We start from the raw sequence: 23,084 nt of genomic DNA on the forward strand, positions 1-23,084 counted from the left end.
TTTTACTCTGTTTTTACGCCCTTTTTTTTTTAAGGCTTGGTTAGTCTTTCTATTCCCATATGTACTTTGTGCATTATAGCAGTTGTATCTTTTAAGTCGCAGGTGGTCTTGCCTATGCTGCTTCAGCATAGTGTTGGGTTCGTTTCTCTTGCCAACTTCCCTCATTTATTTTTTATCAATGACAACGTGACTGCCCTTTTACGTTTTTCCCTCTTTCCGTTTTATTGTCCTGACTTTTCTGAGATGTCCCGTTAGCAGAATGGAGTATATTTGAAACAAGGGACTGATGACCTTGCTGTTTGGTCCCTTACACCTCAACCAACCAACCAACCAACCAACCTTCCAGCAGTGAGGCTGACATGAAGTCTGCCATGCCATTGAGGTTGATTTGAGAGACCGCAGTTGGTTTTCTGTCACATTCAACAATTCAGTCTCCCACTGATGCATGATGCATCTGTGAGAGAATGGGATGGTGGCATGCAACAGGTGGGACATTGATGGACAGCACAATCCCAACATGCTTCCTTGGTGACTTTGTTAGCCATGTTGTTGTCCTGTATCACGATGTGGCCAGGTATCCAGCAAAGGGCTACATCCTTATCACAGTGTTGGAGCCACTGCAAGGAGTCGTGGATGAGCTGAAGAGCTGGTCGACTGGATACATTTGGTAAAATGCTTGCAGTGCACTAAATGAGTCAGGACACACAAGAAAACTTGTATGATGATGGCTGTGAACCCTCTCCAGTGATATCAATATGCCATATAATTCCAATTCATAATTTATAAATTCTTCTGAAAGACACACTTTAAAAACCCTATCAGGGAAAACAGCAGAACAACCGAGGACATTCCCTTGCTGGGATCCATTTGTATAAACTATGATTAAACTGTAGTACATACTTAAAATGGACAAAAACAAAGTTATAAAAACATAATCTGGAGTCCAAGTTTTCTTGTACTGCGTAAAGCCAAAAATCATTTTGGGCCTCTGTAGATGCCAAAGCGGCAATGCATTCCATCCTTTGCTTCGTTGCATGGACCCAATTCATGAACAGCCATTCAATGTTTCATCGGACCACTGAACTAAATGTGATGACCGAGGTGACACTGAATTTTTTCAGCACCTGGCGAGCCACAAGGATATGTCGCCGAATCCGGAGTGATAAGGGGTACACTCTGGTGACTCATTAGGACGCTACAGTCCTTGCCTGGTTTCCAGAAAGGAATTAATATTGCCTCCTTCCAAGTCGTGTTATACTGTCCATCAAAGCAGATCTGATTGAAACAAGAGAGAAGCTCTCCTTTCACTTCAGGGCACAGATGACGAAACATGGCATAATGGATCTCATCAGGTCCTGGAGGAGTGTCTCTGTCTGCAGACAAAGCTGATTCACTTCCAACATGGAGAACTGTATGTTGTAGATTTCTTCATTATGCAAGAAGAAACTGAACTTCCTCATCTCTGCAGCCCTCCAGAATACTTGAAAAGCAGAAGCTTGTCTGGATAACATAATAACAGTTTAGGTTTCAGCTGAACAATTGTTTACTATGTCTTCTGGTGTGTCCACAAAGACGCCATTTCTTAACAAGGTCATAAGGGGACGTGTACTACCCTTGATGAAATCCGCAATACTGATTCCCAAATTTGTGCAGTGGAAGTGGACTGATTAATGGGAGTCGTGAATTCCCTCCAGGAATCTCTTCTGTTCTTTTGTCATTCACGAGGCATGTACTCATGCAGATCTGAAGACATGAAGGTTTTCTGTAGTTGGACAGTGTTTGAAGTTCCACAGAGCTATTTGTCTGGCCCAACTGCCAATCGACAGTCGTCATTACACCAGGTTAGAGGCCACTGTCTGAGATGGTTACTAGACCCAGGAATGGACTCTGCGGCAGCACATAATATCTCAGAAGTGATATCGGTCACCATCTCCTGTACACAATACTTTTGTTCAGAAATAACATGTTGACTGCACAGCAACCAATTTCCCTTTGTAGCATCCATCTACGTGGTCTCCTGTCAGCCAACACCCTAGTTGGCAGGCAGATCCACACTGGTAAGTGGTCACTAGAATGTAAATCTGTAGCCACTTCCCACTGAACTGAGTCTGCAATAGCTGGGGAACAAAAACCAAGATCAATCGCTGAAAGAGACCCTATACCTGTGGGAAAGTGTGTCACCTGACTTGCATTCAGAAGGCAGTAGTTCTCAGAATGGACGGGTTGCTCTATCATCCATGCCATGGAGCAATTAGGAGCCAAGGGCCATAGCACATTGTGTGCATTGAGGTCTCCCACAAGGAGGAAAGAGATTGGGAGTGCCTGGAAGAGTTCTACTGCTGCCTTTGCATCCAATGCATCATTAGGTGGAAGGTATAGAGAACACACTGTGATATTAAAGGGTGCAACAACTTTCATGGCAATTGCTTGAATGATCATGGTAAGGGGGACAGGAGAGGAGCAGCATCTGTTCTCAATGAAAAAGCGACTCCACGTTTAGCCCTCTCTCCAGTAGTATTATCCTTCATGTATGAGCGGTAACCCTGTAATACAGGTGTGTCGGTGACTTTAAGATGCGTTTCTTATAAGCAGATGCAGAACGGTTTCTCCTGAAGCAGGGGCTGTAATTCTGACAAATCTGAGCGACGCTGTTGTTGTTGTTGTTGTTGTTGTTGTTGATGTTGTTGTGGTCTTCAGTCCTGAGGCTGGTTTGATGCAGCTCTCCATGCTACTCTATCCTGTGCAAGCTTCTTCATCTCCCAGTACCTATTGCAACCAACATCCTTCTGAATCTGCTTGGTGTATTCATCTCTTGGTCTCCCTCGACAATTTTCTCCCTCTACGATTTTTACCCTCCACGCTGCCCTCCAATACTAAATTGGTGATCCCTTGATGCCTCAGAACATGTCCTACCAGTTGATACCTTCTTCTTGACAATTTGTGCCACAAACTCCTCTTCTCCCCAATTCTATTCAACACCTCCTCATTAGTTATGTGATCTACCCATCTAATCTTCAGCATTCTTCTGTAGCACCACATTTCGAAAGCTTCTATTCTCTTCTTGTCCAAACTTTTTATTGTCCATTTTTTACTACCATACATGACTGCACTCCATATAAATACTTTCAGAAATGCCTTCCTGACACTGAAATCTATACTTGATGTTAACAAATTTCTTTTCAGAAACGATTTCCTTGCCATTGCCAGTCTACATTTTATATCCTCTCTACTGCGACCATCATCAGTTATTTTGCTCCCCAAATAGCAAAACTCCTTTACTACTTTAAATGTCTCATTTCCTAATCTAATTCCCTCAGCATCACCTGACTTAATTTGACTACATTCCATTATCCTCATTTTGCTTTTGTTGATGTTAATCTTATATCCTCCTTTCAAGACACTGTCCATTCCGTTCAACTGCTCTTCCAAGTCCTGTGAGGTTTGCTGATGACATTGTAATTCTGTCTGAGACAGCAAAGTTTTTATTTCTTCTCCATGGATTTTAATTCCTACTCCAAATTTTCTTTTGTTTCCTTTACTGCTTGCTCAATATACAGATTGAATAACATCGGGGATAGGCTACAACCCTGTCTCACTCCCTTCCCAACCACTGCTTCCCTTTCATGTCCCTCGACTCTTATAACTGCCATCTGGTTTCTGTACAAAGTGTAAATAGCCTTCGCTCCCTGTATTTAACCCCAGCCACCTTCAGACTTAGAGAAAGCTTTTGACAATGTTGACTGGAATACCCTTTTTCAAAGTCTACAAATGCTAGAAATGTAGGTTTGACTTTCCTTAGTCTATCTTCTAAGATAAGTCGTAGAGTCAGTATTGCCTCACGTGTTACAATATTTTTACGGAATCCAAACAGATCTTCCCTGAGGTCAGCTTCTACCAGTTTTTTCATTCATCTGTAAAGAATTCGTGTTAGTATTTTGCAGCTGTGACTTACTAAACTGATAGTTCGGTAATTTTCACATCTGTCAACACCTGCTTTCTTTGGGATTGGAATTATTATATTCTTCTTGAAGTCTGAGGGAATTTTTCCTGTCTCATACATCTTGCTCACCATATGGTAGAGTTTTGTCATGACTGGCTCTCCCAAGGCTATCAGTAGTTCTAATGGGATGTTGTTTACTCCCGGGGCCTTGTTTTGACTTAGGTCTTTCAGTGCCCTGTCAAACTCTTCACGCAGTATCATATCTCCTATTTCATTGTCATCTACATTCTCTGCATTTCTATAATATTGTACTCAAGAATGATATCCATTAAATTCCACTGCAACACAGAAGTGCCTGTGGAAGCCATTGTTTAGGGATGGTTGTCCTTTTCTTTCTCCATCAGAGGTATTGATTTATTTTGGAGGTCAGGGGGAACTTTAGCAGGTTCACGGCTCTCTGGTTCCTCTGACTGGAGGTCCATATCCTCCACAGCATAGTCCCCATCAGAGAGGAGGGGAGCTTGCTGATCCGAAGGTGTAACTACACTTTCTTGGATTTGGAACAACTTTTCAAAGGACAATTTTTATTTACTGATGGTAGAAGGTGGTTGCCTGGGTTGCAGGGATGGCTTAGTTGGCTTCTTATGGTGGGTAGTAGTATGTGGCTTAGGTGGCAAGCCCATTGCTGATGCTTTCGAACAACTTCAGTTTCATGTGGAAAATTTCCCCCACAGGTACACCCACAAATGCATGTACTCATACTTGAACCTATGGTCTGAGTAAGTGTGAAGGCATCACACTTAGTGACTGGCATCTTAAGGGCTGAATTAACAGATGTAGCAAAGACCCAGAGGTTGTGTAGCTTTGAAAGCTCTTTTAGCTTCACCATAGAGTATGCATCTCTTGACTTTCAATTCCTGAATTTTCCTTTCCTCGTTGTAAACCTCATACATTCTGCTCCACACTGGGTGACCCCTGGGGAAGTTTAGACATTTCAGAGGAAGTGTACAAGAATGGCCTGATTCATGAGCTGAGCCTCCACAATTGCTCATAACATCCCATAGTGGTATGGCCAAATTGTTGACATTTGTAGAATTACATTGTGTCAGGAACAAATGGGTGAACCTTAAGACAGATATAGCCTGCAAGGAATGTTCTGCTAATTCTGGAGTATTAAACATTAGAACAGACGTTGCTGATTTTTCCAGTTTTCCATTGACTCTCTTCTTACAGTTCTGCACTTCTGTGATGCCCATATTTTTCCATTCATCATGTAACTCTGTGGTTTCCACTTCCAAAATATTAGAGGAGGTTACCACACCCCTACTAAAGTTAGGGGTGTTATGTAACTCAGACTTGACTGGGTAGTCAGGTAAGGCCTTACATCCCAGAAGCTTAGATACTTGGTTCCAAATAGCAGTTTCAACTAGAAGTTGTTTCATTACAAAGTTGTTTGACATTTTTTGGAACCCAGCAATACCTTCCAATGCCTTATGAATCTAGAAATGGGAGACCTTCACAAAGGTTCCTCCTGTTCGCTTGATTACAGTGGAAGTATTATGGCACACTAATGCCCTCTTAACGTCATAATGAGACTTCTTTTTGAAGGACTGACCAACGGAGCTATTTTGATGAGTGGGTATATGTATTACCTGACAGTACACCTGCCCTGTGAGTAGTAATAGTTTGATGGGACCATTCCATAGGGATGCTAGGGAAACAGCTGTTGACACAGGCAGTGGCCTGCATGCTAGAGCAATCCTTATACAACTGGGCTGCAGCAGGTGTCCCAGAGGTTGCCTGCTAGTTTTACCTCAGCAGCCACTCACCTCATCAGGATGTAACACATCTTGAGGGTAAGGTTTTTTTTTTTTTTTTTAAATAGAGGTATGAACTTTCCTCATGGTCCAGGTGGTGAAGCCATGACCCCCATTCTCCAAAACACATAACATTCCACCACTGCACCACATGGTGGTCGCAGAAGCATGCCCAGAGCTGTGGTGATAGAAGGCTGGTGGTACTTACTAGTCTCCAGCTAAGGAACTTCAGATCACCAAGCCCGTACTCAGCACACAAATGCTGAGCCCCTGAGGGGTGGCCAAATGCATGCCATGATGATGGATAACATTGAGATAGCATAAGAGAGACAGATGTACAGATGCATAAATGAAACACCCGTAGTCTAGTTTTGAATGGACAAGGGACCAGTATAAATTGAGGAGGGTGGTTGGATCTGCATCCCATAAATTACCATTGACGACACATAGGACACTGGGGGATCAAATACAGTGGGCTGCCACTTAAGACATGTAGGAGGACCAAGAGAGATTATTATCAAGCATGAGCCCAAGAAATTCCATAGTTTTAACATACAGAAGAGTAACAGATCCAAGACTTAAGGACAGTGGAAGAAACCAACTGCAACACCAGAAATTCATACAAATGGTTTTGTCAGTGGAAACACGAAAGCCACTGTCAACGCTCTATGAGTAAAGACAATTGAAACAACACTAAAACCACTCAATGAGACAAGTCCATGCAGAACTGCAGTAGATGGCAAAATCGATAATGAAAAGGATGCCAGTGAAGACTGGCGGGAGACAGACCATTACAGGATTAATGCTGATATCAAAGAGGACGATGCCCAGGATGGAGCCATGAGACATACCATTTTCAAGGATAAAGGTGTCCGTCAAGGCAGAATCCACAAGTACCTTGAAAACTCGGGCTTTTAAAAATTCCTGAAGGAAATGGGGCAAGTGGCCATGGAAACCACACGTGTAGAGTGTACAGAGGATACCAGTTCTACAGCAGGTGTCATAGGCTTTCTCCATCTCAAAAAACATGGCAACAGTCTAGGATTTCCACAGAAAACCATTCATGATGTGAAGTACTGTATATTCAGTCTCTTTTGCAGATGAACTAGTTTCCTACAATTCTTCAAATAAATCCAAATCAAAATGTTGCCTTCTTTACTAACATACCTGTGTTAATTCCATTTCATATTGCTTTGCAACATTATGCCTAGATATTTAATCAACATGGATCATGTTGAGTGGCCCATTTCATAACTGCAGCAGTGCACCAAAGTACACCGTTTTGTCCTGCGAGTTTACCCAGCTTCTCTCTAGATGTGACTTATTCTGAATTTCCCCTACGCTCTTTAGACAGTTAATGAAACATGGAACTGCATGTAACATATACACAAACATACACAAAAGATATTTAACTAGATTGTATCACCACCATCCATAGTGTGGATAGGAACTTTGACTGCTGTGTGTTCAGGTTCCAGGTGAGTTGATGACTCTTTACTCACAGCTGCAGGGGTCTTGGCTTCAGTGACACAGCTTGAGGCTGTTGCAAATGGGCTTACTATGGGGGGGGGGAGGGGGGTTCATACATGGGGATCTGTGGATGTCCAGCACGTGACCTCTGTCCCCCCAATTGGTTCACAACTGTGGCTGCCCTGGGTGCTGCCCACACTGAGGTTGACCTCTCACATGTGGTTGGGTAGGAGGTGGTTCTGAGTTGATGCGAGTAGCAAAAGACTGTCCCAGGGGTCGATCACAGTGCCTGTACAGTAAGTCTGTCAACTGCAGACATCACTCAAAACTTGTTTGTCAGAGACCCAGAGTCAGATGCAGTCACCATACTCCATAGGTAGCTTCTTGGCTTTCACAGGGGGTGGGATAACATGCAGTTGCAAGCACCAGTGTTAGGCACACATTGGGGCCCTTTCTGGATATGGATACCAAAGAGGGGAACCAATCCAGTGTACTCATTGTGTGCATACCAGGAGAAGTCAATCCAGATGGGAAGGTTGTTCCCAGATGGCATGAAGTGCACAGGGTGCAGCCAATTGAGGGGGCTGGATCATGTTGCAACTAAGGATGTGTGTTACTTTGGACCAGAAGAGATTCTTTCTGGTTTCAGATGGCTAACTGAAGCCTTAAAGACTGCAGTCTTGCTTGCGAGATGAAGATGGAGCTCACAATCTGCAACATTATTGACAGAACTGACTGAGGTCCTTTGATTCAGAGCCTCCACTCATCTCTGTACCAGATATTAAAATGGTTCTGTGGCCATGTAGGCTGCAGATTCATTGACTTGCACCATTGAGCAGTGAGATTCTGGGTTCTGCTTTCAGAAGTAGTTTCTCTTTCAAATAAATGGAAGTAGATAGTTCTACGGGAATTTATACCTATGTGTATGAAAACTTTGTAGTTCTTTCGAGATGCTTCTGCTGAGCAATCCTGTGGGCCATATATTTTGCTAAAGCATTTCTTCAACTGGTAGGTCTTGATTTCTGGACAAATATCTATTGTGGAATTTGGCACAACAGTGTTTTGTAGCAAAGAATTTCCTATAACAAGGAATGCAATTTTTTTGCTGTGTTTCTCTTTACTGAGATGTTTTGAATTCTTTTTACTGTATGTTACACAGCTCAGCTGTATTGCAAAGATCTGTACCATCAAGTACCTTGAGGACAGCAGTGTTGCCTCCCACCCCCGTTCCATCCAGCCCTTCACTTCACCCTTGCGGATGATTGTGGCATAGTGAATAACAAATTGGATTGGGTGCAGACTTTACTAAATTTCTTGGATGAAAGAATGATTATAACTAGGTTACTACACTTGTTGGGGAACACTTTGAGTGAAGTAGCAATGTTACAAAAAGCAGTTCACCATGCAAATAACTGATGATTAGGTCCTGAGCTGTTACTACCATAACAGTTCCTAGCCACAAAAACTACAGCGTGGCTGAACAGTTTATTTGCAGCACGTAGGTGAGTTTACAGAATGAAGATTTTCGTTATTCCACCACTTGTGGACTGATGTAATCTTGCTTCATCTGTGTTCATTCCATACTTGGAGTGATTCACAAAAGTGAGTGTAGATGCACACCTCCAATACTTCATGGTACATCCTTTGCAGAGAAGTAAAAAGCTATGTGAAAATTGGTATGGGTAAAGACACAAGAAGTGCTGCTAATATAGGAAGGAAAGGAGACCTATGTGATGATGTCAGCAGAAGAGTTACCACAGTGTGAGGGAGTCCCACAGTTTGCCTTATGTAACAAATCCAGAGAAGTAAAGTTGCCACTCACCATATAGCAGAGATGCTGAGTTGCGATAGACACAACAAAAAGATTCACACAACTGTAGCTTTCGGCCATTAAGGCTTTTGTCAGCAGTAGACGCAGACACACACACACACACACACACACACACACACACACACACACACACACACACACACACACACACACACACACAGCGAGGAGCAGCACCAGTGCATGATGGGAGTGGGGACTGGGTGGGAGTAAGAGGAGGCTGGGGCAGGGAGGGCGAGGGATATTATCATGGGGGTGGCGGACACTGATGTGTTGCAGTTTAGATGGAGGACAGGAGAGAAGGGGCAGATAGGGGGAGAGGCAAAGTAGCACAAAGGAGAGAAATAAAAAGAAATTAAAAGAATGTGTGTGGAGGTAAAATGACAGCTGTGTAGTGCTGGAATGGGAACAGGGAGGGGACTGGTTGGGTGAGGACAGTGACTAATGAAGATTGAGGCCAGGAGGGTTACAGGAACATAGGATGTACTGCAGAGAAAGTTACCAACCACACAATTCAGAAAAGCTGGTGTTGGTGGCAAGGAACCATATAACACAGGCTGTGAAGCAGTCATTGAGATGAGAGATATCTTGTTTGGAAGAGTGTTCAGCAACAGGGTGGTCTACTTGTTTTATGGCCACAGTTTTTCGGTGGCCATTCATGTTGACAGACAGCTTGTTAGTTGTCATGCCTACATATAATGCAGCACAGAGGTTGCAGCTTAGTTTGTAAATCACGACTGGCTTCACAGGTAGCCCTGCCTTTGATGGGATAGGTGATGTCAGTGAGCGGACTGGAGTAGGTGGTGATAGGAGGATGTATGGGACAGGTCTTGCATGTAGGTCTATTACAGGGGTATGAACCATGAGGTAAGGGATTGGGAGCAGGGTCTGTGTACAGATGGACGAGTATATTTTGTCTGTGGGTGGTGGAATATCATGGTAGGAGGGGTGGGAAGGATAGTGGGTAGGGTATTTCTCATTTCAGGGAACAACGAGAGGTAATCGAAACCCTGGTGCTGAATGTAATTCAGCTGCTCATACCCCTCTAATAGACCTAGATGCAAGACCTGTCCCATACATCCTCCTACCACCACCTACTCCAGTCCGGTCACTAACATCACCTATCCCTTCATAGGCAGGGCTACCTGTGAAACCAGTCATGTGATTTACAAGCTAAGCTGCAACCACTGTGCTGCATTCTATGTAGGGATGTCAACCAACAAGCTGTCTGCCCACATGAATGGCCACCGACAAACTGTGGCCAAAAAACAAGTGGACCACCCTGTAGCTGAACACGCTGCCAAACATGATATCCCTCATCTCAAAGACTGCTTCACAGCCTGTGTCATATGGATCCTTCCCACCAACACCAGCTTTTCTTAACTGTGCAGGTGGGAACTTTCCCTGCAATACATCCTATGTTCCCGTTACCCTCCTGGCCTCAACCTTCATTAGTCACTGTCCTTACCCATTCAGCCTCCTCCCTGTTCCCATTCCAGCACTACACAGCCGTCATTTCACTGCCACACTCAATCTTTTAATTTTTTTTTATTTCTCTCCTTTATGCTACTTAGCCCCTCACCCTCTCCGCACCTTCTCTCCTGCCCTCTGTCTAAACTGAAACACATCACTGTCTGCCACTCCCAACATACTATCCCTCCCCCTCCCCACCACAGTCTCCCCTTACCACCACCCAGTCACCACTCCCATCATGAACCGGTGCTGCTCCTCGCAGTGTGGTTCCACTTCTCTGAGACTGCAGACGTGTATGCAAGTTGTGTTTGCATGAGTGTGTGAGTGTGTGTGTGTATGTGTGTCTACTGCTGACAAAGGCCTTAGTGTCTGAAAGCTATAATTGTGTAAATCGTTTTGTTGTGAATATCGCAACTTAGCATCTCTGCTATATGGTGAGTAGCTGCTTTCCTTCTCTGGTATTGTTACATTCCATCCTGGATTTTCCATTGTTAGACGTTTGCCTCATGTGGATGATTCAGACTAAGACACAATTATGTTATGTGTAACTGTTCCTGGGCAAGGCAGAAGCAGCTGAATAATTTAGAGAAGTGTTGTTGCCACACCTTTTTTTCAGAACATGGGCATTCATTTAGTTTAGTATCACTGTTTCCTTAGAAAATATGAAGTAAATTGTTACAAGCAATGAAAGCCAAGGATCATGACCAGAATGGATTTACAAGATATCAGATTGCTAATTAACGGTAGAAACAGTGACATTGTGGGCAAGGCATTCTGTCTCCCAGCTACCATCATGGAGCAGCTCACATAATGTGACACAATCTATGTTGTATTGGCCAGAAAAGGCCATACATTTGTTACCAACCCATTACCTAACGCCGGCCGCGGTGGTCTAGCGGTTCAGGCGCTCAGTCCGGAACCGCACGACTACTACGGTCGCAGGTTCGAATCCTGCCTCGGGCATGGATGTGTGTGTTGTCCTTAGGTTAGTTAGGTTTAAGTGGTTCTAAGTTCTAGGGGACTGATGACCACAGATGTTAAGTCCCATAGTGCTCAGAGCCATTTGAACCATTACCTAACCTTCCAAAACAAGACCCTAAACCCAGACCTACATTCGTTAAATTAATTCAAAACACAAAAAAATCCTTCAGCAGATAGAACAACATTACAAAAGAGGACTCCACGGCATCATGACTATAAGTGTACAGTCTTAGAGTGCTGTATTAGTTTGCTTGGCTTATGGCAGGTGCAGTCTGCACAAAATACAAGACCTGTACACCCTTCAAACTGCCGGTATGTAACATACTTGCTGACTGGTTTATCAGTAAAAGTAATAATTATGTAAATTAGAGTTAGAATAATAGGTTATCTGTTATATGAGAAAAAGTAAGCGAGCTTGTGAACTTTAGACTGCTTTGGAATGGTGCATGAAAAATTAGTTTAAAGGAGAAACATTTATGTACAAAATGTGGAATTATGGTACTGATGACACACACTCACAAATTACTGTGTTGAGTAGATGACCCTTTCTTCAGCTTCTGCTATTGCAGCATACTGCCATTTCAATTTTTGACTGTTATCACAGACTGATGTCTATGTAACTGATGTCTCCCCACCTGTTAGGCACAGGCTGTGACAAGGATGTAGTTATGTAAACCCCATTAATAAATTTCCTGTAGAGATGGTTCTGAATGGAGCAGATCCAAAGAGGTGTCAAGGGGGGTCACGTACCATCAACCAAAACAATATTTTTGTAAAAGCTTTTATAATATCTTAAAGTTTTCTGAGCTAAGCTTTGTCAACTTCAGCATGTGGATGAATTCATGCCTGTAACCTTGTCCTTATGGACCATGAGGCCAATGTTGCCAAGTGGTGCTTGGCAAACTAATTTGTAGCCAGCACTACAAGGGGTTGCAAGTGTGGTTTAGTTACAGCCCTTATTGCTCATAATAGAGAAGTACAGACTGTGTGCAGTGGAGCTGCAAAAAGAATGGCCAGCAAATGATTTGCCTTATTTATTGAAGTTCTTGGTTTCTGAAAAGTAAATTGAGTTATGTCAAAAATTTTTGGTAACCTATAAGCAGGTAAAAAGATGTGGGAACTTTATCACAGATAAACTTTATCAAACAGAGGAGACAGCAGTGGACTAGAAGAATTTCTGAAGAGATATTTATATGGAAATTTGTTTGAAACAAAGTGAAAACCCTGACTGTGATGGCGTTATTTCCAAAAAAGACTTAAGCTATTCTGAGGAGTACAAAGATGGTGCTAACAAGAGTCATAAAAGGAAAATATCCTTCCAGGCACTACAAACTACTGTGATTCCTCGCTGTAATTTACAGTCATACTTTTAAATCATTCATTGTTCACTTATGTGACCTGGAACAATGTGATATTCGCAGACTCTGACATATATTTCTATGTGCACCCATTTCAAAGGCATCTGGTCGTCAATAAGAAGTTCGCTGCATGGCGATACATAGCATTCAAAAAATTTTGATAATATGCAGACCACATCTGCAGTAATATATTAATGATAAAACGTTGTGTTCAATCATTTAGTGTGGGTTAATGTGGAGAAACTGAGTTTTTGCAGAAAAACACAGATTCAAACAATGATATCTACTATGGTACAGGATGCTATGTTAAAACAAAACTTTTACCTCTCCCACCATCAAAACTAAAACACTGTTGTCATTTCCTGTACAAATCAGCTGTTACACCATCTTGCTCATGACAGGTGTTAGCAATGAACAGTTCAAGGTAACTGTGTGGATGTCACTATAATGTTTTTCAGAAAAGGTTAAGCAAATCCACACTTTCCTTATGTGCAACTGAAGAGTGACAGCAGGTTACAGACATACCACACAACCTACTAATACTTCACCTGGCCAATTTAGGTGAAAGAATGAACCTACTCTACGAAATTTGAATCTAATCTCACAAATGTGCATCCTCAAATGACATTTTGTTGAATAACTCTGGTCATTTAGAATGTTTCCATGAAAATTCCATCATTTACTTATACAACCACAGCCCAAATACTGATAATGAATAAAATACCATATATCTCATCCAATCAGTTTCCTTGTCTTTATTCATTAAAAATCATCAATTCAGCAGGCCATATATTTTACCTACAATTTTTAAGTTTAATTTTAAAATTAAAAATATTTAATATATAAGCCAAAAGACAGCAGCAGTAATTTCAGTATTTATTAGGAAGGTGTACTTTGTTTATATCAAAAAATTATATCTATTGTCACTTTTATCAGTTGGCAACATGGCAATGCTCCTGTGTTTATGCATCATACAAATAAAATGTGTTGTGCCATAGTTTTAATGGAGAAATTATTAGCAACAGTATGCAGAACAGAAAGTAAGTGCATCTAAAGAGTAATGTACTGTAGACATACAGCTCTTGAAATATAATAGACAAACAAATTTGTTATTTTGAATGGGGCAGCTGCAGCACCCAAATTGAAGTTAATTTCTGTAATGATGTGCCAACTGATGATTTAAGTATGTATTACACCAGTTGAAGATGGGTTAAATTCTGAAATGTATGTTGCTACAAATAAAAGGTCATACAAAGTGGCTGCTTACTACATTGTTTAAAGCAATAAAGAAATTTGTTTGGTTTAAGGCTACACACTATCTTCATTGTTTTCAACACTGATCTCTGAAATTTACCTATCTAAAGAAAGAACTGGAATGGATATATGCTAGAAGGCCTACAGTACATCAGAAAAACAATATCTTCAGGCTATCCAGTGAAGACCACTTCTGGGAAATGTTCCAAGTAGACTGATGCCTGAACACATGCACCGTGAGCTGTTTGCAAAACTGTCTCCTGATATTCTGAACAAAATAGCTACTTATGTTCTCAGTAGTAGACACAGACCTTCTAGCTTGCCCCTGCCTAGACTTCAATCTACTCAATTCTCATGACCCTTAATCAATAGAACCTCTCAGTCCAGTCCCCCCCACCCGAGCATGCACCTGTGCTTGCTCTCTCTCTCTCTCTCTCTCTCTCTCTCTCTCTGTTCAGAGGCTAGGCACAATTTCAGTTTCATACTTTTGCCAATCAAATTGATAGACAACTGGAAATGTGACAACATTTAAAAAGTGACAGGAGTGCCAGTTTTTGTTTGTGTACAGTAACAAAATTTGATACAGAATGAAATTGGAACACATTTCTCGTGGATGAGTACTGCTTACTTTTGAACTCTAAATGGGCTGCAAAATTAATTGAGTCAAAGGAGCAGTCAGATGACACCTAATGAATCTGGTGTATTGCTAGGATCATAAGAGGTTTACACTTTTCTTTTAGTACATGTCTCATCTAATTGGTGTAGTACTTTAGGAGCACAGATCTCAACTTTTCTGAATGACAGCAGTGACAGCCCATTGGTACTTGGCATTAGAAACTGATTTTTCAGCTCTTGCTGTGTCAAGTGCAACTTTATAACTTCTGAGTTGATAAAAGAATGCATTAATGATGCTGCCAATGTTCTGCATCCACTGAATGCAAATTGGTTTGGAATAATCAGTCCTTCTTGGCATGAGAGAGCAGTACATGCCAGAGAAGTATGTGAGGTTATAGTTCAATTCATTTATCTTGGCGGCTCGCGCATGCCCGCCCAGATGCGGGAGATTGCAGCGTTGCCAGTTGTACGCGCCAAGAGAAGCAGCGCCGTAGCAGTGTAGTTCTCAAACTTACGTTTAGGGGGGAGCGCGCAGTTTATGAAGTAAAGCCACCACGGCCGCATTAAACCTTTCGCTGCTACAGAGACGTGCTCCCCGCATTCCACGCCGTGCGCGATTTTGTAACCACTGCACTGCTCGCCTGTGCAGACACATAGTGTTCCGACTGCTTTGACACACTTATCATTCGATTTCACAAAAACTATTTGGCCCAAAAATTTGATTTTGACACATCTTCTTGACTGATACCTTCCCCCCATAAATGACTTAATTTTGTTTCGATTTTCAACGCAGTTATATTGCAGCATTAAATGTAGTAAACCATTGCACGAAATTTTGAAGAGTTTGCAGAGGTAAAGTTCATAGCGTATACTTTCCGTATGTTCGATTGTAGTTACCACAATGTTGAGAATGAAATGTGGACAAGATACCTAAATTTCATATAAAATTTACTGTATAACAACATCTCATTTAATTTAAGTACCAGATTGGTGTCGTATGTAATATTGAGAAATATTCCGTCTCTCGCGACTGTAATAAAAGTTTTATTTACACCAGGCGCATTTGACTTTATTTTAAAGCACTTCAATCAATCAAAAGGAAGTACACAAAATACGTTAAACAAAACTGTGGACTTACAAAAACATTAGGACTTGAATATACTGTGTATCAGTGCTCTGGGCTATGTCAAATATAATTTTTGTGTGTAGCACACACAAAAAGCATTTATTTGCTAAAACACTGATCGGCCGACACAAACGTTGAATATTGTGTTACCTCAGCACAAAACTACGAAAGGTGACTTGGCAATGGAGGAGACACAATGCTGTCCAATGAAGATGCTTCAAAAGAGAAAAACGCGTCTGGTCTAAATAAGACGCTTATTACAGTTGCAGAAGAGGAATATATTTCAATACCATTGGTAAAATTGCAACTGTGGAACAAAAACAAGAAAGAGAACATGAGTATTATTGTGTATGTGCCTTACCCTTCATTGTTGTCAATCGCTGCGATAGTCTTCTGCATCGCTGTAGTCAGTGTCGCAGTCCGAATCATCAGGTCTTAGAGTTATGACGATGGGTTCAAGCAGATTGTCAATTACAATTTCCCTGTCCATGTCCTCCTCCTGTAGCCTTTGTGCATGCCGAACACATTCAGCCCATGCTGAAGAAGTAATTCTGTCAAGTGCTTCGTGCAGAAGCCTTTCTGTATCGACAATTTTAAATGTCACGTTTCGTTCTGCGACATACCCTTTCACTTGTGCCCAAATTAACTCTATCGGATTGTATTGGCAATGGTACGGTGGCAAACGCAAAACTGTGTGTCCATGTTCCTGTGAAATACAATCGATTTCATAAACTTTTGTGCGAGGCTTATGAAGCACTACAAGATTCAACATTTCAGCACGAGTTTGGTTGGCAGTATGTGGAATATTTTTACTTGCAAGCCATAACATGATATCGGCTTTTTTTGTACTTGTTGTGGGTGTCTTGTCAACAACAACAGAGTGATAAGTCGCATTGTCCACTACAATCACCGAGTTTGCAGGCAAGTAAGGGAGAAACTGATTCCTAAACCACAATTTAAATGTCTCAGAGTTCATTTCGGAATGATAATCCCCTGAATTTCTCTTTTTTGCCCGGAACACTAATTTGCTTTCTGGAATGAATCCAGAAGCAGAACCAGCGTGAAGCACAATTATTCATCCACCTTTACCAACTGGTACTTTAAACCCACCCGAACCATCACTCATTTTCCAACACGCTTTCCTTGTGTGATTTTGGTTCACCTATGTTTTGTCCAAGAAAAAAATGTTCTTATTCCCGGATTTTCTTACTTCAATAATATGTCTTAAAAACTGTGCCCTTGAAGCAGCGATATCACTATGTTCCATTAAAAACTTTCTTCCGTCATTTGTATGTACATATTTGAATCCAATGTTTTTAAGTATTCTATTCATTGAAGTCATGCTACCTTTAAAATTTATGGTTTCACGCATTTTCACAGTGATTTTTTTTTACAGTAGGAAATTCGCCTGTGTTGTACATGTTGAGCACTTCTCGTCTTAGAACATCTTTGTCGAAATTATCTAAATTAGTTACAGTCCTCTCACGAGTGCGATATTTCCCTGGCGATCTGAAGAGTGGGCTTCCACAGGTCTCCGTAGATAACTTTCCTTCATTGGCAATCCGCTGAACGGTTCTCAAGCTAACGCCTGTCGCTTCTGCAGTGCGTTCCTGAGATCTGGCAACATCCGTGATAGGTCCACCGTTTTCTGCTTCGCGCTTGAAAAAAGCGTGAATCCGGTAAATTATGTCCCTCGCCTGTTTATGGAGAGTTTGTTGCTTACCACCATTATCAGCCATGACAACTTGCAACAAATGCGATAAAAATTCACCAAAGAATAACTACAATCACATTTAACACTCGCACTCGCCAAGACATTCCCAGCAGACCTTTCAGAAAACTACTGAACACTCATTGGCTGTCAGCGGATGCGTGACGTCAGGTGCATAGAACGAGCCTTAAATCGACCGCAGTCGTTCATGGTTCCAACTATACAGAGTGTTCATTTTAATTGGAGACATTGAAATATCCGCAAATCTACACATCGGATCAAACAAATTTATAACCAATTTTTTTTTGACTCAGAGGGGGACATCCAATGTTACCAAATTCGACGAATTTGTAGTCAAATTTGTTATAATTGGATGTCCCCTTCCGGGAGGAACTAATTTTCATTAGGATTTCTTTTGGCTCTGTGTGTCGTTTTCAAGAGATTTCAATGTCCCCATAAAATGAACACCCTTTACAACGTAAACAGTGTTTATAAATTGGGAAATATTCTATCTTTAGCAACTGTAACAAAACTTTCTTTATACCAGAGTCATTTTGCTTTTTTCTAAAACGTTCTGATTAAAACGAAGTTGGCGAAGTACACAAAACTGAATTTTGGACGTAATAAAACATAAAACTAAAATATATTGCCAGCGAGGCACAGTGCGCAAACATTTTGTTTTTGTCACAACGGACAGCAAATACTTGCCAAAACATAGATCAGTCGACGAAACCATTCAATATGATGTTGCCAAAGCAGCGAAGCAAAGAATTCCGTCAGACAATCAAATAGCTCGGCAACATACGAGCCGAAATTCTGCTCTAAATAATACTTTTAATACTGCCGCAAAAGAATATATCTCAATATGAATAGTAAAACAGCGACTGCGGAAGAGGCGATATACAAACAAAACGGATAACATGAATATTGTATGTGTGCCTTTTCGTTGTTTTTAATTGCTGTGAAAAGAAATATTGGAGGAGAAAATTACAAAAACTGAAAACTTATTATGATTATAATGAAGCACAGGAAATTTCAAAACATTACATGCAAACGAATAAAATTCATTAAGTAAGACACTTCGCTATTGTTTTTAAATAAATAAAATATTTAGTATGCAACAAGCCTTGAACTCAGAATCTTCCGATTAGCAGCCCAACACCTTAACCATTACGCCAACGCAGCTACTCATTTCTGGCATCTCCTGGAGCACTCTAAACGTTTGCAAAATACCGACAAACACTGTTTGGGTGACTATGAATTACTCACGTTGCGTCGAAGTACAATAGGAAATAAACAATTACCGCTGTTCTTTATTGCGAAAACGCGGTTCGTGAGACTGATACAAACACCTTTCCTTGCTATCGCCTGAATTAGGAGGCTTATTGTTTGTTTGGTTTAATTAATTAATAGAATATGAAGCAATTGGTGTAAAGAATGCTTTTTCCAAACTTTCTATAAAAGAAAGTCTGCTATCAAGACATTGCTTTTGTTCAATTACTTCATTTATGACTGAACGTTTCTAAAATTAAAGACACTCGTCCGTGCTCTGCACTGCAGTCGAGATCTGGCAACGTCGTTTTCTGTTCATTGGCTGACTGATTTGTGACGTCAAATGTGCAGAACGAACCTAAACTCGGCCGCCAAGATATATGACGCGCACCTTAGTGAAAGAAATGTACAGAGGAGCAATGATGCAGGTGAGAAGTAGTGTGGGCATGACAAAGGAGTTTTCAGTAAAAGTAGAGTAACATCAATGATCTGTGCCTAGTCCCTATCTCTTTGACCTGATTATGGATGTGCTGGTGAAAGATGTGAAGAAGGAGGCGCCATGGAATATGATGTTTGCGGATGATGTGGTTCTTTGTGAGCAGAGCATTGACAGACTTGACGAAAAGCGGGAGGATTGGAGGAAGGCACTAGAAGAAACAGGGATGAATATTAGCAGGAGAAAGTCAGAATATTTAGCACTGAAGGATGTCCAGATGAGGTCTTGCAAGATCCAGGATGATGAGCTGAAATCGGTCTGCAAATTTAAATACCTGGGTCATACATACAGAGCGACGAAGGACTGGAAAGCAAGATACAACACCAAATAAATTGTGGTTGGAGCAACTGGAGGAAAATGAGTGGAGTGTTGTGTGACAAGAAGGTGAGCATTGGGTTGACAGGGAAAGTGTACAAGTCAGTGGTAAGGCCTGCTATGATATACAGGGCAGAGACATGGCCAATCACAGTAGCCCAGGTAAGGAAGATGGAAGTGGCAGAAATCGAGATGCTGAGGTGGATGTGTGGGTTAACAAGGAAGAACAGGATTAAAAATTAATTTGTTAGAGGAGCTGTGAAAGTGGGACCCATGGGGAAAGAGATACAAGAGAGCAGACTAATGAGGTATGGACACTTACAAAGAAAAGGGGAAGAGTATATCAGAAACAGAGTTGAAGATATAAAGATTGAAGGTGCAAGAAGGAGAGGAATACTGAAGATGAGGTGGAAGGATAAGATATCCAGGGACCTAAGGGGGAAAGGATGGAAGAAGGAAGAGGCAACGGATAAAGTACTATGGAGGAGAAGGATCCAGAAGATCAACGCCAACCCTATGTGACATGGGTCAAGGCGACGATGAAGAAGAAGAAGAAGAAGACAATGTACGACATCTTCAGGCGTGCAATAAAATTCCTTCATGCATCTGAAGTCTTGTCCTTCATGACATTAGATCCACATTCCAACGTTCATGTTGCTACAATCATGGGTTGTATAAGCAACCAGTTAATCAAAATTACTACACAGTTAAGACTAGTCAGTTGCTTCAGAGTATCATCAAAGCTGTCAAACAATCTGCAATGTTTGTTGTAGCTGTGACTTATAATATAGTGTAAAAATATTAAATAAAACATTTTCTAAATCCAGCAGGTAACAGCAAGAGCATGTAGGTTTCCTTGAACATACATCTGTTGAAATCTTATTGGAGCGAGTACACTGACGGAGGCATTTTATTACGTAATATTTTGAAAATTAGAAAGTTTCTCTATCTTGCCATTTGTTAATACCAAAAGACTGACTTAACAGTAACACACCAGGTTACCAAAATGCACTTTAGTGTAAGTAGATGACAAAGCAGAAAGGATGGCATCATGCATATCTTCATGACTAGTAGTTCAGCCCTTGAAGTATCATCTATACAAGGACACTATTGAAGTTGTTCAATATATCAAAGATGCCATTGACTCCAGACCTCCAAATGATAAATCAATATTACAATAGAGGAGAATACTAGAAAAGAGATAGTTGGAAATGTTCAAGTAATCTAGTTAGTGACGACAGACTGTTGCTTTCAAAAAATGTTTCATTACAGCAATAAAATCTTTCTTTGACTTTGTTGAAAGCCAAAAGTACCATGAATGCCAATTATAGGTGAAGTTACATGTTAAGTCAACATTACGTGTCATCAAAATCAGGAAAAAATGTTTATAATAATTCTATGCTGTTTGGTTTAAGTATCTTACCAACTAGCATAAGGAGATGCACTCTGTTCCTACTTGACACCTCAACATTAGCAACATATATCCTATTCTTGTATCATTCTGCTACATCAATTGCTCAGCTACCACACACAAATGCTACAGGTGGCATGTACAATGACACTGTTATGCCTGACCTTTTGGGCTATTCAAATAATTTGGTCAATGCTGTTCATGAGATACCTGCAATTAATACTGCTGCAAAGATCTCGGTACGGAAGTATGATACAGAAATACTGACCACTAATTTCTATCCAGAGCATTCACTTCTGCCCAACACCATGTCGTGTATCTCTTCCAAACACTTCAGTCATGGTTCAATCCAGGAACTGCCACAACATGAGGTCCAAATGATTGGAAAAGAGCACAAGTAGTTCCAGTTTCCAAGAAGGGTCGTCGAGCAGATGCGCAAAACTATAGGCCTATATCTCTGACATCGACCTGTTGTAGAATTTTAGAACATGTTTTTTGCTCAGGTATTGTGTCATTTCTGGAAACTCAGAATCTACTCTGTAGGAATCAACATGGATTCCAGAAACAGCGATCATGTGAGACCCAACGCGCTTTATTGGTTCACGGCACCCAGAAAATATTAGATACAGGCTCCCTTGTAGATGCCATTTTCCATGACTTCAGACTGGTCAGATACAGGCTGCCAGGTAGATGCCATTTTCCTTGACTTCTGGAAGGCATTCGATACAGTTCTGCACTGTTGCCTGATAAACAAAGTAAGAGCCTATGGAATATCAGCCCAGTTGTGTGGCTGGATTGAAGAGTTTTTAGCAAACAAGACACAGTATGTTGTTCTCAATGGAGAGACATCTACAGACACTAAAGTAATCTCTCGCATACCACAGGGGAGTGTTATGGGACCACTGCTTTTCACAATATATATAAATGACCTAGTAGATAGTGTCGGAAGTTCCATGCGGCTTTTCGTTGATGATGCTGTAGTATACAGAGAAGTTGCATCATTAGAAAATTGTAGCAAAATGCAGGAAGATCTGCAGCGGATAGGCACTTGGTGCAGGGAGTGGCAACTGACCCTTAACACAGACAAATGTAATGTATTGAGAATACATAGAAAGAAAGATCCTTTATTGTATGATTATATGATAGCGGGACAAACACTGCTAGCAGTTACTTCTGTAAAATTCTGGGAGTATGCGCATGGAACGATTTGAAGTGGAATGATCATATAAAATTAATTGTTGGTAAGGTGGGTGCCAGGTTGAGATTCATTGGGAGAGTCCTTAGAAAATGTAGTCCATCAACAAAGGAGGTAGCTTACAAAACACTCGTTTGACCTACACTTGATTATTGCTCATCAGTGTGGATCCGTACCAGGGCGGGTTGACAGAGGAGATAGAGAAGATCCAACAAAGACCGGCGCGTTTTGTCACAGGGTTTTTTGGTAAGCGTGATAGCATTATGGAAATCTTTAACAAACTCAAGTGGCAGACTCTACAAGAAAGGCGCTGTGCATCGTGGTGTAGCTTGCTGTCCAGGTTTCGTGAGGGTGCATTTCTGGATGAGGTATCGAATATATTGCTTCCCCCTACTAATACATCCTGAGAAGATCACAAATGTAAAATCAGAGAGATTCGAGTGCACATGGAGGCTTTCTGGCAGTCATTCTTCTCACGAACCATACATGACTGGATGAGGAAAGGGAGGTAATGACAGTGGCACATAAAGCGCCCTCCACCACACACCGTTGGGTGGCTTGCAGAGTATAAATGTAGATGTAGATGTAGGTCATGGTAAGTTACCTGAGCTGGTTGGTTAAATACACAAATCAGGATGCTTTGCCATCACATTTTGATTTTACGAGTTGACTGACTCACCTCCATTCTGATGTTGGGATTAGATTAGACAACAACCTCACTTCAGCAGAATTCCATGCACACTATGTCTGAATATCACATTGGCCCCAGTAGCAGAGAGGAGGTGATACACTTTACAATACAAAGAAAGGGAATCTGGCTAT

This window comes from Schistocerca americana, unplaced genomic scaffold (assembly GCF_021461395.2).
Source record: "Schistocerca americana isolate TAMUIC-IGC-003095 unplaced genomic scaffold, iqSchAmer2.1 HiC_scaffold_14, whole genome shotgun sequence".
Lineage (NCBI taxonomy): Eukaryota > Metazoa > Arthropoda > Insecta > Orthoptera > Acrididae > Schistocerca > Schistocerca americana.